Source organism: Rhinolophus sinicus, chromosome 7 (genome assembly GCF_057876585.1).
Source record: "Rhinolophus sinicus isolate RSI-liver-muscle chromosome 7, RSI-T2T, whole genome shotgun sequence".
Taxonomy (NCBI): domain Eukaryota; kingdom Metazoa; phylum Chordata; class Mammalia; order Chiroptera; family Rhinolophidae; genus Rhinolophus; species Rhinolophus sinicus.
Genome location: NC_142507.1, coordinates 26,439,129 through 26,457,226, shown reverse-complemented (window position 1 = coordinate 26,457,226; position 18,098 = coordinate 26,439,129). Strand labels below are relative to the sequence as shown.

General features: G+C 44.7%; 1 protein-coding gene across 9 annotated transcripts in view; it reads left to right on the top strand.

Annotated features, from left to right (window-relative positions):
* SNTG1 (syntrophin gamma 1) overlaps window positions 1-18,098 on the top strand; it is an 817,517-nt gene that overhangs the window by 195,838 nt on the left and 603,581 nt on the right. The window contains exon 3 of one of the 9 annotated variants that reach the window (XM_074318421.2): window positions 1,025-1,117. The exons of the other annotated variants lie outside the window; for them this stretch is intronic. The gene's annotated coding sequence lies outside the window, so the exon portion shown is untranslated. The remainder of the gene's footprint in view (window positions 1-1,024; window positions 1,118-18,098) is intronic. 9 annotated transcript variants of the gene reach the window in all.

The window sequence follows — 18,098 nt, the reverse complement described above, 5'->3', positions numbered from 1 at the left end:
GTTGTTCTTGTAGTATATGTAATGTTATTGCTCTCCTCATAATCTTCATAATCCTCATCATGATAACCATCATAAACATCCTCCTCCTCTTCTCCAGGTACCGACCAAAAGTTATAGATTAAATTGGGAAAGCCCTTGTAAGAGTCCAGTATTGATTGGAAGCATGTAGAATTAGGGCTGAGACTATATGATTTAATTTGGGTAATATCAATATCTATGCCAAAAGATGTGTCATTATATTGTGTAGAGCCTTTGTGAATTTTAAAAGTTTCTGCATCCTCTAGGTCTTCTAAGTATACTGAAAAGTGAGATGTTATATTATTAAAATCCTGATTTAATGTACAATAATCCAATTGTGTACATTCTATCAGTGTATCCTTGCAAATTTGGACATCTTGTCTTTGTGGTGTTTGGTGTGTAAATTCTCTCCATCCCCTGGCAGTCTGCAGTCTTTACAGTATAACCTGCGTGCACCTGTCCTGTATCTGACAGATAGCAATAGGATTGAACCTTGAGCCATGATAGGATCTGTGCTCCTCTGTTAAAATACGTACTGAAAAGCCTAGAAGTATTACACAGAATGTATTCAGGAATATGTTCCTCTAATCCTGGTGCTGGAAGGAGAGTGGCATCTGTGAGTATCCTATATGTTGCTCTTACAGGTGGTAATAAAGTAAGGGGAGATGGAGCTTCAGTATGAATTGTAGCAGAGATTGTGTTATTAATAGGGTCTATACCTGCGAGTATAAGGAGGGTGGATAGAAGTTTCTGAAAGCATGTGTTCTAACAGTGGAACTGCATAATGACTAGGAGTAGGTAATTCAGGTCTAGCAAGCAAAATTTCAGGGTTATATTTTCTCCGATGCTTAAGAAGCAACGGACAAATACATGTACCATATATACTAAAGCCAAGCGAATCCTATATTTCCATATTCAGTTTGATGTCTAGCCAAAAGCTGTGTGCTTCAACAAACTTGTATCAGTAAGTCCTTATGTTCTTTCATTAAGGTCCCATTCCTTACAGGCGTGAGAAGATCAAATCTATGCATCCAAGAAGAGTCTTCCTGCGGTCCTCATCTAGAGCCACAATGTTTCCAGAAGACACAAGATATAATTGGTAAACTTTACAGTCAGCCTCTGCAGTGGTGTTATCCTGACAGCAATTTCTAGTCCCACAAATGGTGTAGTGTCCGATCAAAATATGGCTGTATAGATTAGGATCAAATAAACAAGAAAGCTGAAAACTATGCAAGTGAATCTGCAAGGTGAAATCATTTGTGATAGTGGTAAAGTTAATTAGGGTTTGATTTGTAATTCCTGTAATCCCCTTCTAATCTCCCTATTATTTGTTCTTCTACCCAAAATGTAGTTTCTCAGATTCCTAGTTGTCGTGCAGAATGGCCTGCAGGGTCTCAGCTCCCGCTCCCCACATAAGAACGCAGAACACGGTGAGGCCAAAAAGGAACACCCACGGAGCCATAGGTAGGGTAATCACACCACTATAGTCTCACTGGAAGCTGGATTCACATGACGTGCAACCTGCTGTCCATTTTTCTGCCAACCGACCGACTTGCAATCGCCTCTCTGCAATCCGCAATCCACACTCCGCCACTTGCTAGCTCAGCCACCATCTTCTTGCTAGCCCCCATTGTTCTGCTAGTGTAGCCACGGCAGTTATATTAGTGGCCAATGGCTCACTGGTTACAGCTGAGGGCCAACTTGCCACAACTGATGGCCATCCAATCACAGTTGATGGCCATTTACTACCTGAACCAGCATCTTTCCACGTAAGGCCGAGAGCCTGGAAACTGCACTCCTGGCTCTGTCCCACACTAGTTATAATTTCATCTTCTGTCCAATGTTTTGGTTCTAAAGGTCCAACACATTGTCTGGTTTTGGCATTCCTATGTGTGTTAAAAAATTGAATCCTCCTAGTTAAATATTTCTGTGTCTCTGTAAAAGTGTCTAATAGTAGTCTAATGATAATAGTTTGCCGTGAGCCTGGTGTCATGAGGGGTCTCTGGTCCCGCTCCCCGTATAAGAACACAGGATATGGTGACTGTGGGGACAGAGCCCCAGAGAGCAGTTTCCAGGCTCTCGGCCTCACATAGAAAGGTGATGGCTCAGGTAGCAGATGGTCATCAGCTGTGACTAGTTGGCCATCGGCTGTTACCGGTTAGCCATTAGCCACTGATATAACTGCCGCGGCTAAACTAGCGAAGTGGTGGTATAGTGGTGTGGCGGAGTGTGGATTACAGATTGTAGGGAGGCGGATTGCAGCTAGCAAGTGGGGTTGGTTGGCAGAGACAAGTGGACAGTGTGTTGCGGATCGTGTGGCTCCTGCCTCCTGTGTGTCCAACCCAGCCGCCAGCGAGACTCTAGTGGTATGACTCCCCTATCTATGTCTCCGTGGGTGTTCCTTTTTGGCCTCACCATATCCTGCGTTCTTATGTGGAGAGTGGGACTAGAGACCCCACATATCACCCCGCATGACAATGAGGCCAAAAAGGAACACCCACAGAGCCATAGATAGGTGTGTCATACCACTAGAGTCTCGCTGGCAGCTGGGTTGGACACACAGGAAACAATAGCCACAGGATCCGCAATCTGCCATCCACTTCTCTGCCAACCAACCCACCCCTAGCCTAGCCACGGCCATTATATTAGTGGCTAATGGCTAACTGGTTACTGCTGATGGCCAACTAGTCACAGCTGATGGCCATCTACTACCCAAGCCAGCACCTTTCCACTGAGTTCGAGAGCCTGGAATCTGCTCTCTGGGACTCTGGCCCCACACTGGGTTAAGTGATTTTCTAAAGTTTAAAGCAATTTATAGATTATATTTGTGTTCTTCAGATTTTCTATAGGTGTTGTGGGAACAGAGCCCCAGAGAGCAGTTTCCAGGTTCTTGGCCTCACATGGAAAGGTGCCGGCTCAGGTATTAGATGGCCGTCAGCTGTGGCTAGTTGGCCATCAGCTGTAACCCTTGAACCATTGGCCACTAATATAAATGCCGCGGCTGTGCCGGGGAGTGGGAGTCGAGGAGAGTCGGTCGAGTGGCAGAAAAGCAGACAGCGGGTCGCACGTCGTGTGAATCCAGCCTCCAGTGAGACTATAGCGGTATGACTCCCCTACCTATGGCTCCGTGGGTGTTCCTTTTTGGTCTAGCCACATCCTGCATTCTTATGTGGGGAGAAGAAGCAGAGACCCCGCAGGTCGCCCTGCATGACACATGGCGCAGCGAGCAGAGTATGGTGTCGGCTGAAACTCTCCGGAATGTACTGGAGCAGTTTACACGTATAAAAGCTCAGTTTCATAAGCAGGGTATGGTGCTGGCCAAAACCTACCGAAGCATGGTGGAGCGGTTTGTGCGTGTGAGGGCCCAGCTTCGGGAGGCCCATGAGGAGCGACACCGGGAACAGGAGGAGTGGTCTGCTTGGGAGACTCAAGCCTCCAGCTGGCACATCACCCTCTTGGCCATAGAAGGCGTTGTCCTCCTTTTGTTGATCTGCTGCGGCCTTGGGCTCCAAGGGTTGTGGACATCTTACATGGAGGCCTCCACCCACTCAGACACCTGGCACGGTGAGCAAGATTCTGACCAGGTAGGAATGGCGTCTGACTCTGGGCAGGAGGACGTGTGGCCCCCACACAGTGTGTGGTGCCTGGTGGCCACTGTTCTCAGGAGTTGGACCCCCAAGGAAAGGTGGGAGGACATGGACGGCTCTCCGGCCAGCATGGAGAGGGCCCTGCAGGCTCTGGCTGAGCGGTTGCTGGAGGAGGAAAAGGCTACAGTCGGCCGCATGGGCTGGATGTTCCTCACGGCCTTGAGTCTCAACATGGAAAATACACTTAAGGAAATGGCCCAGGTGCCAGACCAGGTGTCCCAGGTGGAGGTGCTGGAAGCTTGGGTCCGCCTGTTAGAACAGGGGCCTGTGGGGGCAGAGCCCCAGAAAGTAGTTTCCAGGCTCTCGGCCTCGCATAGACAGGTGCTGGCTCAGGTAGTAAATGGCCAACTGTGATTGCATGGCCATCAGCTGTGGCTAGTTGGCCGTCAGCTGTAACCAGTGAGCCATTGGCCACTAATATAACTGCTGCGGCTACGAAGGAGAGCCGAGGAGAGTGGAGGAGAGTGAAAGAGAGTCTTCGGTGGGTTGCAGACAAAACGGACAGAAGGTCGCACGTCCAGTGAACCCAGCCTCCAGTGAGACCGTAGTGGTATGACTCCCCTACCTATGGCTCCGTGGGTGTTCCTTTTTGGCCTCACCATATCCTGCGTTCTTGTATGGGGAGCGGGACCAGAGACCCCGAATGACACCCTGCATGACAGGGCCCCAAGGTGGAGACTCTGAGGCAGAGGCAGAGGAAGCGAGTGGAGACAATGTAGTTCCCAACCCCCAAGCCTGGCCAATCTTGAAGCAAAGGGTAAAACGTGAGTAACCTTTTGGATCCGGGGGCATTGCTGCCGACAATCCAGCTGTGAATGAGTTCACAACCTACATCCCTTACACTCCCACTGAGTTGCAGGAGCTGGGGAGGTGGTACAGACAGCGCCCTGGAGATCCAGTCTTGGCTTGGCTACTACGTTTATGGAATGAGGGAGCAGACAACATTCTCTGCTCCGCAGGCAAGATGGAAAAGTTAGCCTTCGTGACAGTGCATCCGTCCCTGTGACAAAGGTTACAGAACTGCCATAGGTTGGCCCACGACCAGGGCAACCATTCTCTAATGCAGTGGCTCACTGCTGCAGTACACACATTATGGGGACAAGCTGGCGAGCTGCCAGACACTGTCAGTAAATGGCAGTCATATACGGAACTTACTCAAATCATCTGTGAAATGTGTATGAGACATGCTATGTTCAACACTAATATGTGGGGGCCGGATGACGAGCTTTTACAGCCAGCATGAGAGATCTGGTTTTGGATACTGCACCTGCGAGTGCTTTTGGATCCTTGGTTGCTATTCTTACACCATATGTGGGGCGACGGATCCATGAAGTTACAACTGCCATGGCCACCCTAGGGAATGTTGAAAGCCGGAGGTGAAGGAATTTAAGACAGGAGGTCCGCGCAGTTGATACCTGGAAGCCCAAACCAAAGGTAAAGGGGCGAGGTCGTGGGCCTCAGAGAGTAACACGCACACAGATGTGGCGTGATCTCATGGCAGCAGGGGTCGATAGGAAGAAAATAGACTGACAACCCAATGCACTCCTGCTGGAACTTTGGAAACAGTTGCATCCGGAACAGCAATTCCGGAGAAGCCTAAAGGAGAAGTCTGGGAAAGTGCAACCCGTGTCCCTTCTGGACTTCATGCGGCCGCTTGAGGCCGACTCCTTTCAGCTTGATTAGGGGTGGGGCCAAGGTACCCAGTTAGAGGGGACGAGCAGGGACCAGAGGCCCCATGTGGACCTGTCCATACATTGGTCCCCTTCTAATATGCAGAGGGTTTTGGCCCTAGTTGACACTGGCGCCGACTGCAGTCTTGTTTATGGGAACCCAAAACTGTTCCCCGGACCAGAAATCTGCATTGATGGCTATGGGGGAAAGACTGTGACTGTGAAATCCATTTCCTTACCACTGGGTATAGGAAGGCTTCCCCCTTGTACCGTCAAGGTTTATGTCTCCCCCGTTCCAGAGTATATTCTAGGGGTGGATGTGCTACATGGCCTCAGCTTACAGACGTCGGTAGGAGAGTTCCGTCTCCGGATCTGGGTGGTGAAAGCGGCGACACGCGGGCATGCTCACCACCCTCCTCAAGTGTTGCCACAGCCCCGGCTCATGGTTACAGTGTGACAGTACCGCCTGCCAGGAGGACAGGAGGAGATTGGTCGTACAGTATTGGAATTGGAGAAGGCACATATTGTAAGGCCAATGCACAGTCCCTTTAACTCCCCAGTATGGCCTGTCAAGAAGCCAGATGGGACCTGGTGAATGACTGTGGACTACAGGGAGTTAAGTAAGGTGACACCACCCTTGCACGCTGTAGTGCCTTCAATTCATGATTTGATGGATCGTCTGACTGTCCACCTGGGAACGTATCACTATGTAGTGGACTTGGCCAATGCTTTTTTCTCCATTGATAATGCATCTGAGTGTCAAGAGCAGTTTGCTTTTACTTGGGATGGGTGACAGTGGACTTTTCAAGTCCTTCTGCAAGGACACTTGCATAGCCGCACTATCTGCCACAGGCTTGTGGCACAGGATTTGTCACAGTGGGATCACCCATCCTCTGTGTCCTTGTTTCATTATATCGATGATATTTTATTAACATCAGATTCTCTGTCTGATTTAGAGTAAGCAGCTCCCTCTCTTCTCTGCCACCTGAAGTCACGCGGTTGGGCGGTGAATGAGGAAAAGATCCAAGGCCCTGGCTTATTTGTCAAGTTTTTGGGTGTTGTGTGGTCGGGTAAGACAAAGGTCATACCTGAGGCGATTATTGATAAGATACAAGCCTTTCCCCGGCCGACCAAGGTCTCCCAACTGCAGACGTATTTGGGTCTGCTAGGATATTGGAGGGCGGTTGTACCTCATTTAGCACAAATGGCAAGGCCCTTGTACAATATGATAAAAAAGGGGGCCTCCTGGGATTGTACAGAGGCTATAGAGCAAGGCTTCATTGCCACGAAACGGGCAGTGCAGCAGGCACAGGCTGTGCAAGTAGTGGACCCCGGCCACCAATTTGAACTTCATGTTCACGTAACCCAAGACGGGTACAGATGGGGCCTCTGGCAACGGCAGGAGCATCTCCGGTTGCCAGTGGGATTTGGTCCCAATTATGGAAGGGAGCAGAAGTCCACTACTCTCTAATAGAGAAACAGCTGGCTGCAGTGTATGCAGCCCTAGTGGCCACAGAAGCCATCACAGGAACGGCACGGGTGTTGGTTCAAACAATCTATCCAGTCCAGGGGTGGGTCCGTACGTGGACCCAGGGACCCAAAACGGGGGTGGCACAGGCCACCACCCTCGCCAAGTGGGGAGCCTACTTGGAGCAATGTAGCACCCTTAGTTCAAGCCCTTTGAGCAGAGAGCTACAACAGGTCCTGGGGCCTGTGGAGCTTGTAGCCCAGGCTGAGCCAAGCGCTCTGCCTAGAGGGGAGGACTTGGAGCCCTTGCCCTACAAAGGACAGTCCCCAGTACCTGAGGATGCCTGGTTTACTGATGGTTCTAGCCGAGGGGCTGCAGCTGTTTGGACGGCTATTGGTGTGCAACCCAAAACAGACACTATTTGGATTGATACTGGGACCAGCCGGAGTAGCCAGTGGGCTGAGATACGGGCTGTGGGGATGATAATCAGCCACGAGCCCGGGCCCCTAGTTATTTGTACTGACAGCTGGGCGGTGTTCCGGGGCCTAACATTGTGGCTCCCTACATGGAAACACCAAAACTGGTTGGTAGGACACCGTGCACTGTGGAGTCAAGTCATGTGGCAGGACCTCTGGGACCTAGGACAGAGAAAGGAGGTGACCCTAATGCATGTCACAGGTCACTCCCCATTAGTGTCCCAGGTGATGATGAAGCAGATGCCCTAGCATGGTTAGAATGGGCTCCTGTCACTGATGTGGCCCATTGGCTGCATAGGAAATTGCAGCACGCTGGAAGCCGAACCATGTGGCAGGTGAGCAGAGGCTGGAGTCTGCCTTTGAAATGGCAGGAGATAGCAGATACCTACTATGACTGTGCTGTTTTTGCCCAGGACAGCCCCCAAAGGCGGAGGCTCCCATGGGAGACACAGCAGATTACGCGAGGGAGGGTGCCCCTCACTCACTGGCAAGTGGATTACATTGGACCCCTGCCTAAGGCCAGCAATGCTATATACACATTTACAGCAGTGGACAGTGCTACAGGGTTGATGTTTGCTTTGCCGTGTCTGGCTGCAGATCAGCGGCATAGAGTGGTCACTCTTACCCGGCTGTGTGCCCTCTATGGTAGCCCCCAAGTATTGAAAGTGACAGGAGTACCCATTTTATGGGGTGGGAAGTGCAGCGCTGGGCTGCCAGGATGGACGTGCAATGGTTGTTTCATGCTCCATATAACCCGCAAGCAGCTGACATGATTGAACTCTATAATGGCCTTTTGAAGCAAGGTCTCTGCGTGTCAAAGTATCCGCCCACGATGGGTGACTGGGACTCATGTCTATGGGACATCCTGAGAGTCCTGAATGAGAGACCACGGAAGGGAAGGCCTGTACCATTAGAAGCTCTGCTACATGGAACGGCCGCTCCCATTCAACCACAAGTTACCACCAGTGAGACTCTGTACCACCTGTGAGCCCGCTGGTGGCTAGGTTGGAGGCACAGGAAGCAGGAGCCATATGATCCACAACCCACCATCCATTTGTCTCTGCCAACCAACCTCACTTTCTAACTGCAATCTGCCTGTCTGCAATCCAGAATCCACACTCCGCTCTTGCTAGCCCAGCCACCATCTTCTTGCTAGCCCCCATTTTCTGCTAGTGTAGCGACGGTAGTTATATTAGTGGCCAATGGCTCACTGGTTACAGCTGACTGCCAACTAGTCACAGCTGATGACCATCCAGTCACAGTTGATGGCCATTTACTACCCGAGTGAGCACCTTTCCACATGAGGGCGAGAGCCTGGAAACTGCATTCCTGGCTCTGTCCCCACTTATATATTTCACTAAGCACACCAAAGATAAAAAAACTGGCTGTTTTACTTTCTCAAATTCCATTGCCCTAGTTTGTCTGTTAGGTAGCCTTACCGCTACATAAGTGCATATGCATCAGTATCTATTGCATAGCCTATGTCCTAAATTATACAGGTGGGATATCCCCTCCTGAGGGCCCCATGACCTGATAATGTTTTGGGGGTTTGCTGAAAGGGTGTATTTGAGGCACATGCTATCCCCTCCAGTAGACATATTCACGAAGGAAAAAGGTAATTGTGTGGACAGACCCAGGAGTGCAGTTTCCAGGCTCTCGGCCTCACGTGGAAAGGTGCTGGCTCATGTAGTAAATGGCCATCAACTGTGACTGAATGGCCATCAGCTGTGGCTAGTTGGCCGTCAGCTTTAACCAGTGAACCATTGGCCAATAATATAACTGCCGTAGCTGTGGTAGCAGAAAATGGGAGCTAGCAAGAAGATGGTGGCTGAACTAGCAAGAGCAGATTGCAGAGAGATGGATGCCACTAGCGAAAGTATATACTAGTATGACTCCCCTATCTATGGCTCCATGGGTGTTCCTTTTAGGCCTCACCGTGTCCTGCATTCTTATGTGGGGAGCGGGAGCTGAGAACCCACATGACACCCTGCATCACATATTCCCTCGTCCATCAGGGATCATATCCTGTGGGGAGTTTATTTTTATGATCCTTAATGGTGACTTTATAAGGAAATTTACAAGGTTTGTTGTCAATTGGCAAATCGACAATGTCTGGTGAACAATTTAAATAGGAGTGAGGTGGCTCACAACCAAGTCTTTCCCTTTGATTTAAATGGAAACCTACAACATCCAGTGCAAATTGAAAAGAAGATTGTTGCTCTAGTAATTTTAGTTCCTTTTTTTAAAAGTCCATTGAATCTTTCAATATTGCCTGAAGCAGTGCGATTATAAAGCAAATGATATCGCCATTGAATTTCTAAAAGTTGTGCCAATTTTTTAGTTGCTGTGGAGGTAAAATGTGATCCTTGATCACTTTCAATAATCTTAGGTGGTCCATAGAAACACCATCGAAGAGTTTCTCTTTGCGCTGCCTTTGATGTGGGTTTGTGACAGGCTAATGAAATTCCTATGCCAGAGAATTTATCCATCAAGGTGCATTCTTTTTTTTGGGCATACGAATGTGTTAATGGTCCAATAAAATCAATTTGACAAAGAAAATTAAAGTGTGTATAGATGTATTATCACGTGGTTCTTTATATTTATATCTGTCACTAAATGTTTTGCAATCAAAACATGTAGAAATAATATGCTTAATGCATTGTCATGGAATTTGTAAACCATTTAGTCAGCCAATTATAATGGGAATGTGTTCCTTAATGCCTAAATGCCTATGTGGTTGTGTTTTGGGGTCTAAGGATTGTGTTTTGTCTGGTTCATTAGGATGCTTAAATGCTCCAGTTGTATCATAGTCTTGATATTTAATAGGACATTAGGTGTGTCTCTTTGGGGTAGATAATGAATCCTTAGATTCTACCCTTAGCTCTGATTCTTTGGTGAGAGAGTCTGCAATGTTATAGCATTCATCTGGTGTTTCACCCTTTCTGTGTGTTGATACATGTGTAACTAAGATTTTAATCTGTTCAGCTAATAAACTTAGTTCTTTCCTGTAATCCCTGGACCAGACTTCTCTGCCATTAATTTTGAAATCTGTGTTTTTCCATCTTTGTGACCAAATTGTAATTCCATTAGCAACTGTCCAGGAGTCAGTAAAAATTCTGACCATAGGTTGCTTTTCTTGTACTGAGTGTCTCACTGCCAACACCACAGCTATGAGCTTTGCATGTTGAGCAGAACTTGTTCTTTGAGAACCACGACATCCTCTGGCCTGAAAGCTGCTGCTGTCCATGCAGTCATGCCCTTAGTTACCAATGCTGAGCCCTCTGTGAATCAGATGTTGTATAAGACAGGAGACCAGGATAAGCTCCATTTTCCTATTGAGACATGGATTTGCTCATCCCTCGGACCAAGGTCCGGCAAGTCTATCTCTGCCTTGTAAATCTCCTCTGTGAGAAGACTAGCTTGCCCTCTCAGGGCAGTATCCCCGCCTTGTATATACCATTTCAGGCTAGCAACCACTGGTCACATTGGACGCTCATTGTTTCTTCTGGTGACAGCTTAGTCCATTGTAGGAGAGGTACTGTGGTTCGAACAGTGAGCTTGGTGTTGCCTGTGAGAGGCTCAGTTGATTTTAAAACCTCATATAAGAGCCAGATGGATTGCTCAAATTTAGTATATTTATTAGGGAAGTATGGAAGTCACTTGGTCCAGAAACCACATGGTTTGAACAGTCTGTCACCCTTTCTTTGGTCCATAGAGACCATGCGCCATGATCACCTGTCTGTACTAGTTCCAAACGCAAGTCATCGCCTTGTGAAAGGTTATAACATAGTCTTTTAACCGCTGAAAAGCTTTCTCCTGTTCTCAGTCCCCCCAAAATTTTCTGCCTTCCTAGTTATTTTGTACAATGGTGCCAGCAATGCTCCCATATGAGGAATGTGTTGTCTGCGATAGCCAAACAATCCTATCAGCCTCTGAGCCTGTATCTTATCCTTGGTGCTGTTAGAGCTTTAATTTTGTCAGTTGCTGAATGTGGTGCTTGTCTGTCTTGTGAATTCCATGTTATGCCTAAAAATTTAACAGTTGTTGCGGGACCTGAGGTCTTTTCCTCATTTATGGTCCATCCTTTTGATCTTAAGTCCTATATAGGCATAGGAGTTAATTGGGTTCCTATCATAATTATGTATAGTGAGAGGAGTTTTATATGCTTTGGAGAGTGTACCTCCAAGCCCTTCAATATTGCAGGATGGGAATAGTCCCAAATTTCTGCTATTTGTTTGATTCAACAGAGTAACCTGTGAGCCTGTACCACCTGAGGGTGTGAAAAAATTTCTGTACATAACTTTATATAAGGTCTATTATCCCTGGGTCGACCATGGGTGTTAGCTATGTCAACCTGGGGGTTTACCTGTTTTTTGAACAGAATTTCTGAGTTTATTGTAACTGTGATTGTTGGTCATCTCTAGGATTCCATCTAGGATTCCTGTTAAGAGGTTGTCTTAGGGGTTGTGTATTTCTCCTAGACTTATTTTGAAAATTAGGGCTCCGGTAAGAATTACCCTGAAAATTGGAATTCTGCTGTGGATTCCCTGAAAAGGTATTTACCTGCTGATTTCTTGGAGTCCAGTTTCTTGGAGACCATCTCCTGAACATATTAATAATGGTTCCTGGTTTTGGGAAAAATCTGCTGTTCCAGAACCTGTTAAGTGTCTGCCTAGGGTTGTCTTGTTTCCTGGTTTGTTGCTGTGGCATAAAGCTTCTGCTGGGATTCCTGATTTGTTCATTGAATGTAAATTTTGGAATGCCATGGAGTTCCTCTGCCAGTCTGAAGACCTTAATTATGTCTTCAATTATCCCTGCCTGTGCTATTGAATTCATATATGACATTTTTAGGTGTGGTGTGGTTCCTCTGAGTATGGTTTTCTTTATTGCATTTGAAGCAGTAACCTGTATGGGAGTGTTAATATTTTTGTCATGTATCATTGCTAGAATTGCCAATTTTCTAGTGACTTTGATGGCTTGGGCTGTGTCCTTCCAGTGTAAACCATCCCCCAGGGACGTTAGGTCCACTGTAGGGTATGTGGATCGCCAAGCCTTTGCAATTCAATCCCATAGTGTCAGTATCCCTGTTGGGTATGCCTGAGTTATGGCCAATAGCTGTGCATTCAACTGAGATTGCTCAGTGATAGCTGACATTTGTCCTGTAAGCATGATAGTGTTTGTTCCTTTATCCCAAATAGGAAGGAGCCATTCTGTATGTGCCAAATCTTTTTGTGAGAAATCAATCCTCATGGTTTGGAGTTCTGCTCTAGTGAATTATCTTCCTTCCTCTAGGTATTGTAGTATTCCCTGTCCATGATTATAATCTTAAACCTGTTTTCTAGATAATACTGGTCTAGCCTGGTAGACTTCCTCTGGGGCCCATGGATTATCATAATCTGCTGGATTCTCTGGGTGCGAATCCCTTCGTTTCCATTCATCATCAGTTTTAAACCTAACATTTAGGTTTTCTGCAGATGTGCTCAAAACATTCCTGGTCAATGTCTTCCCTTTATTCCTGTCCTCATCAACCTGCGAGAGGCTTTTAAGCAAAATCGCAGGAATTTCCTGCATGGGCGCGCTCGAAATTAATGGATTCACATTATTGGGATTTTTGAGGTCCATCCGTACATCCTCAGGGGTTTGTACAGGAAGCCGTTTCCTGACTTCTGGTCCGTCTCATAGAATGTGTCCTCCTTATTAAGCACAGTATTTGGACGTCTCCTAACACTAAGCTTCTTTTTTTAGGGATTTAGCTAGGGTCCACATCGAGAGAGAGAGAGAGAGAGAGAGAGAGAGAGAGAGAGAGAGAGAGAGAGAGAGAAGGAAATAATATGTAAAAGAAACAGAAAACAAGCTATAGAAGTTTGGATGCAAGAGAATATAAGCAATTAGTTTTCCAGACCAAAAATTTGCATTTCACAGTTCCAGCTATTAACAAATTCTCAATTTTTTCCTCACACAATTCAGCTCTTTGATATATTATTTTGGCTATCCAATGTTCCGTATGTTGTTACCCAGTATCATTGAGCACCAGATGGATTTTAAGAAAACATTTTCCTTCCTCTGTTTTTTTTTTTTTTTAAAGAAGGGAAGAGCTCAAAGTGGCCCAGGTGGGAATCAAACCAACTGCCTGGGGGTTACCAGCAGTAATCGGTAACCAACTGAGCTAAATGGCCTCTGGGAAGGTTTTTGTTCTTAAAGGGACAGTACTGATTATGGCAGATTGCACCAATTTACAGCAGATGACGCCAATTTACAGCGAATGACGCCAATTTATGGCAAACTACACTGATTTATGGCAGCGGCGTGGGCATCAGCTGTGAAGTTGGCAGGGAAGTGAAAGTTCCGACCATGCTAATTTAAAGTCCACTATGCCAATGAGAATGACAACTATGCCAATTTAATGTCACGAGTGCCTGCCTGTAAGGCAGTCGTCACACTTCAATCTTCCTGAAAGTCAAGGGGACATTAACCCATCAGCAGGGCCTTATGTCCCTGGCTGGTACTCGTGAGGTGAGTGGGGAACAAAGTCCCGGCACACAGGTTCAGACAGAGTGAGTAACACAGCTTTGTTTGGGAGCCAATGTCCCTCCAGACGCCAATGCTCTGGTAAGCACAGAAGGTTATACAGAGTAGAATAGAATTTAATGACGAACCAAGTCCCAGAGTGAATCGGGATGGAGAAGGTTCCTGGTCCAGGAGAGGTAACTGGGCCCACCACGGGTCTAAGGCAAGCTGGTCTTGCAAGGAAGAACTTCGGAGAGTCCCGGAGTATGGTGGTTTGCACCGTGCAGAAGACTCTGTCGGATCACCCAGCTAGACTACTCATGGCATTGCTCTGGAATTCTGCTTTTATCCTCTTTTCCTTGGACTTGTTTACTTCTTAGGTGATAACCAGAAGTGGTTTGCCAGGAGGTGTTTATCTCTTAGGTGATAACCAGATTTATTTGTCAGGAGTTTTTTACCTCTTAGATGATAACCAGTTGTTGTTTGCCAGGATTTTTTTTTTTTTTTACATCTTAGATGATAACCAGAAGTCGCTTGGTAAATGTGTTTATCAATCAATTTTGTTATGCTCAGTTTCACACAAAAACATATTTTTCACTTCAGTCTTATCAGTCTCAAACATATGTGGCCATAGTCCTGTCCCTACTAGTAAACAACTGTTTTTGTAAACCTCAATCCAACATGTATAATACATTTTATATGGTCTATACACACACTCCCTGACTTCAGCTTGTACTACAGGGCAACAATAAAGCAGTATGGTATTGGCAGACAAAAAGACACACAGGCCAATGGAATTGAATTGAGAACCCAGAAATAAACCCATATACATATGGACAGATAATTTTCAACAAAGAAACCAAAAACATTCAATGGAGAAAAGACAGCTTCTTCAATAAATGGTGCTGGCAGAATTGAAAAGCCACGTGCAAAAGAATGAAACTAGACTGCTATCAGTCACCATGTACCAAAGTTAATTCAAAATGGATCAAAGACCTAAACATAAGACCTGAAACAATAAACTGCATAGAAGAAACCATAGGTACTAAACTTATGGACCTTGGGTTCAAAGAGCATTTCATGAATTTGACTCCAGAGACAAGGGAAGTAAAAGCTAAAATAAATGAATGGGACTATATGAAACTAAAAACTTCTTCACAGCAAAAGAAATCATCGACAAAATAAGAGGCAACCAACCAACCAAATGGAAGAAGATTTTTGCAAACAGCGCCTCTGATAAGGGGCTAATATCCATAATATGTAAGAAACTCATACAACTCAAAAACAGGAAAAAAATTTAATTAAAAAATGGTCAGAGCATACAAATGGCAAATAGACATATGAAAAAATGCTCAACATCACTAATCATCAGAGAAATGCAAATCAAAACCACAATGAGCTATCACCTCACCCCAGTCAGAATGGCTATCATCAACAAGACAAATAGTAACAAGTGTTGGAGAGGCTGTGGAGAAAAAGGAACCCTCATACACTGTTGGTGGGAATGCAGACTGGTGCAGCCGTTATGGAAGGCAGTGTGGAGGTTCCTCAAAAAATTACGAATAGAATTGCCATATGACCCAGCAATCCCTCTCCTGGGTATCTACCCAAAAAATCTGAAAACATTTAGAGATAAAGACACGTGTGCTCCAATGTTCATTGCAGCTTTGTTTACTGTGGCCAAGACATGGAAGCAACCAAAATGTCCTTCGATAGATGAATGGATAAAGAAGTTGTGGTATATATACACAATGGAATACTATATGGTGGTAAGAAAAGATGATATAGGAACATTTGTGACGACATGGATGGATCTTGAGAGAGTAATGCTGAGCGAAATAAGTCAGACAGAAAAAGCAGAGAACCATGTGATTTCACTGATATGTGGTATATAAAACTGAAAACAACAAAAGAACAAGACAAACAAATGAGGGAAAAAACTCATAGACACAGACAATAGTTTAGTGGTTACCTGAGAGTAAGGGGGGAGGAAGGTGGTAGATGAGAGTAAAGGGGATCAAATATATGGTGATGGAAAGAGAACTGAGTGGTAAAACACACAATGTGATATATAGATGATGTATTACACAATTGTACACCTGAAATCTATGTAACTTTTCTAACAATTGTCACCCCAATAAACCTTGTTTTTTTCTTTTAAAGAAGCTTGAATATAAAGTCAGTGATGAGAGCAGACAGTGTGGACAACTATTTCAAACTGGAATGTATAGGAAGACCATTCTTGAGGAGGTGGTGTTTAAATAGCCTACATTGTCAAGTAGGATTTTTTTGAAGGCCAACATAAAGGAAATAGGTGTTTTTCTAAGGTTTTGTAGATTATATTTAAATGCAGATAGTTGTGGGTAAATATCAGGGTATCTTTCAGAGAAAATAATATACTTGAATTGCTGAGAACATGTGAGGTTTTTCTTGCACCTATTATGACAGTTATGAACCAATGGCAGTGAATAAATCATCCATGTTAATCAGATATGCATCACTGATTAAAGAAGAGGGAGAATGGAATGCTGGAAATTACCATCATTTATTGACAGGGTACAGGAAGAGGAACTTTCAGGTGAGACTTAGAATGTTAGATGGGATACTAAGAAAGAGAATGGCAGTGTTGACTAAGGTGGGATGGGTCAGGTATAGACTGTTACAAAGAGATTAGGCAAGAAAAGGAAATGTGTTTGTCCACTGGCTCCCCTGACCTATGGAAAAGCTGTATCAGTGGAATTTGGGGGAAATTTAATTAGTAAGTTGTTGACAACAGTTTAAGTAACCTTGCTTTGGTGGGAAAGAAAGAGAGAATGATACTTAAGGCGACTGAATGGGTGGTAGAATGTATTCTACTTTTTACTTTTTAAAAATAAGAAACACTAAGGTATTTGTATGTGCTTAAGGAGAGAAAATAGTTGAAAATTTAAATTAAACATGGCAGAAAAAGAGGGAAATTGCATAACTTATGGAATATGGTTACTGGAAGAACTGAAACTCAGAGCATACATGGAGGGGTTCACTTTGGACAGACTAGAATGATCAGAACTTACTATTAAAAAGAGTACAGCTTTGATTATATTCTTTCAGTAGTTTTAAAAACAATTTCAGTCTTCTTTCATGTTCTTTGCAGTGAAAACAATGATCAAAGAAAAAGAAACAATGGCATTGATTTGATCTTGAATCTGTTGTTTTCTGTGATCCTCGTGAGAAAGAGCTCCACATATCCAATTATGTCAATGCAGTAGTCAGCTTGGATATTAATATTTCTATGAGGCTTAGGTTTGCTCTTCTGCATTGCTGCATGCTGCAGTATGAGAAAAGTCAACCCTTTTCAAAGTACTAAACCTATCAAGAAACAGTATCAAAAGTGACTGGATCTTATCCATGAATATTAATTCTCCTTACCAAGATTCTGTCCTCAAAGCTTTCTGAATTAAGTCTGATTTTATGTTATTCCATGTGCATTAATATTTGAATTTGATTCTGTATCAAAATCCTGACAGTTCTTAAATAGCATTCCATTATGTGGTAATACATAAATTGAAGAATCAAAAATTTAAAAGATCACATAAAATAATAAAACTGATTTGTTATCTTCTTTTAATTTCATTTTTGTTTTGGTCAACACTTATTATTTAAATTGATATCTTAGCTCTATTTTTGTATTTACCAACAGGGAAACTTCTTCATAGCTACCATTAATAGGCAACAGATATTAAAATGATCAATAGGAAGCAAGAACTATTTTATTGTCTTTTATATGTCTATTAGTGACTATATGAGGTCTGACAATTAAGTTCGTGAACTCATCCTAGAAAAAGTGCTACACACCTCATTGCTGAATATCACTATAGTCACATTTGAAGTACTCCCCTTGGGAAGCTCTGTACCAATGCCAGTTCTTAGTCCACCCTTCAAAGCAATTTTGGAACGCTTTTTCTGGAAGAGCCATTAGAGTGGTCATCGTATTACACTTGATGTCCTGAATGTCATCAAAATGTCTTCCTTTCTATATTTTCTTTATCGTAGGTTCAAGAAAGAAGTCATTGGGGGCCAGCTCAGGTGAGTAGGGAGGGTGTTCCAATATATTTATTTGTTTACTGGCTAAAAACTCCCTCACAAACAGTGCCATGGGAGCTGGTGCATTGTCATGATGCAAGAGCCATGAATTGTTGACAAAAAGCTCAGGTCATCTAACTTTTTCATGTAGCCTTTTCAGCACTTCCAAATAGTAAACTTGGTTAACTATTTGTCCAGTTGGTACAAATTCAGAATGAATAATCCCTCTGGTATAAAAAAAGGTTATCAA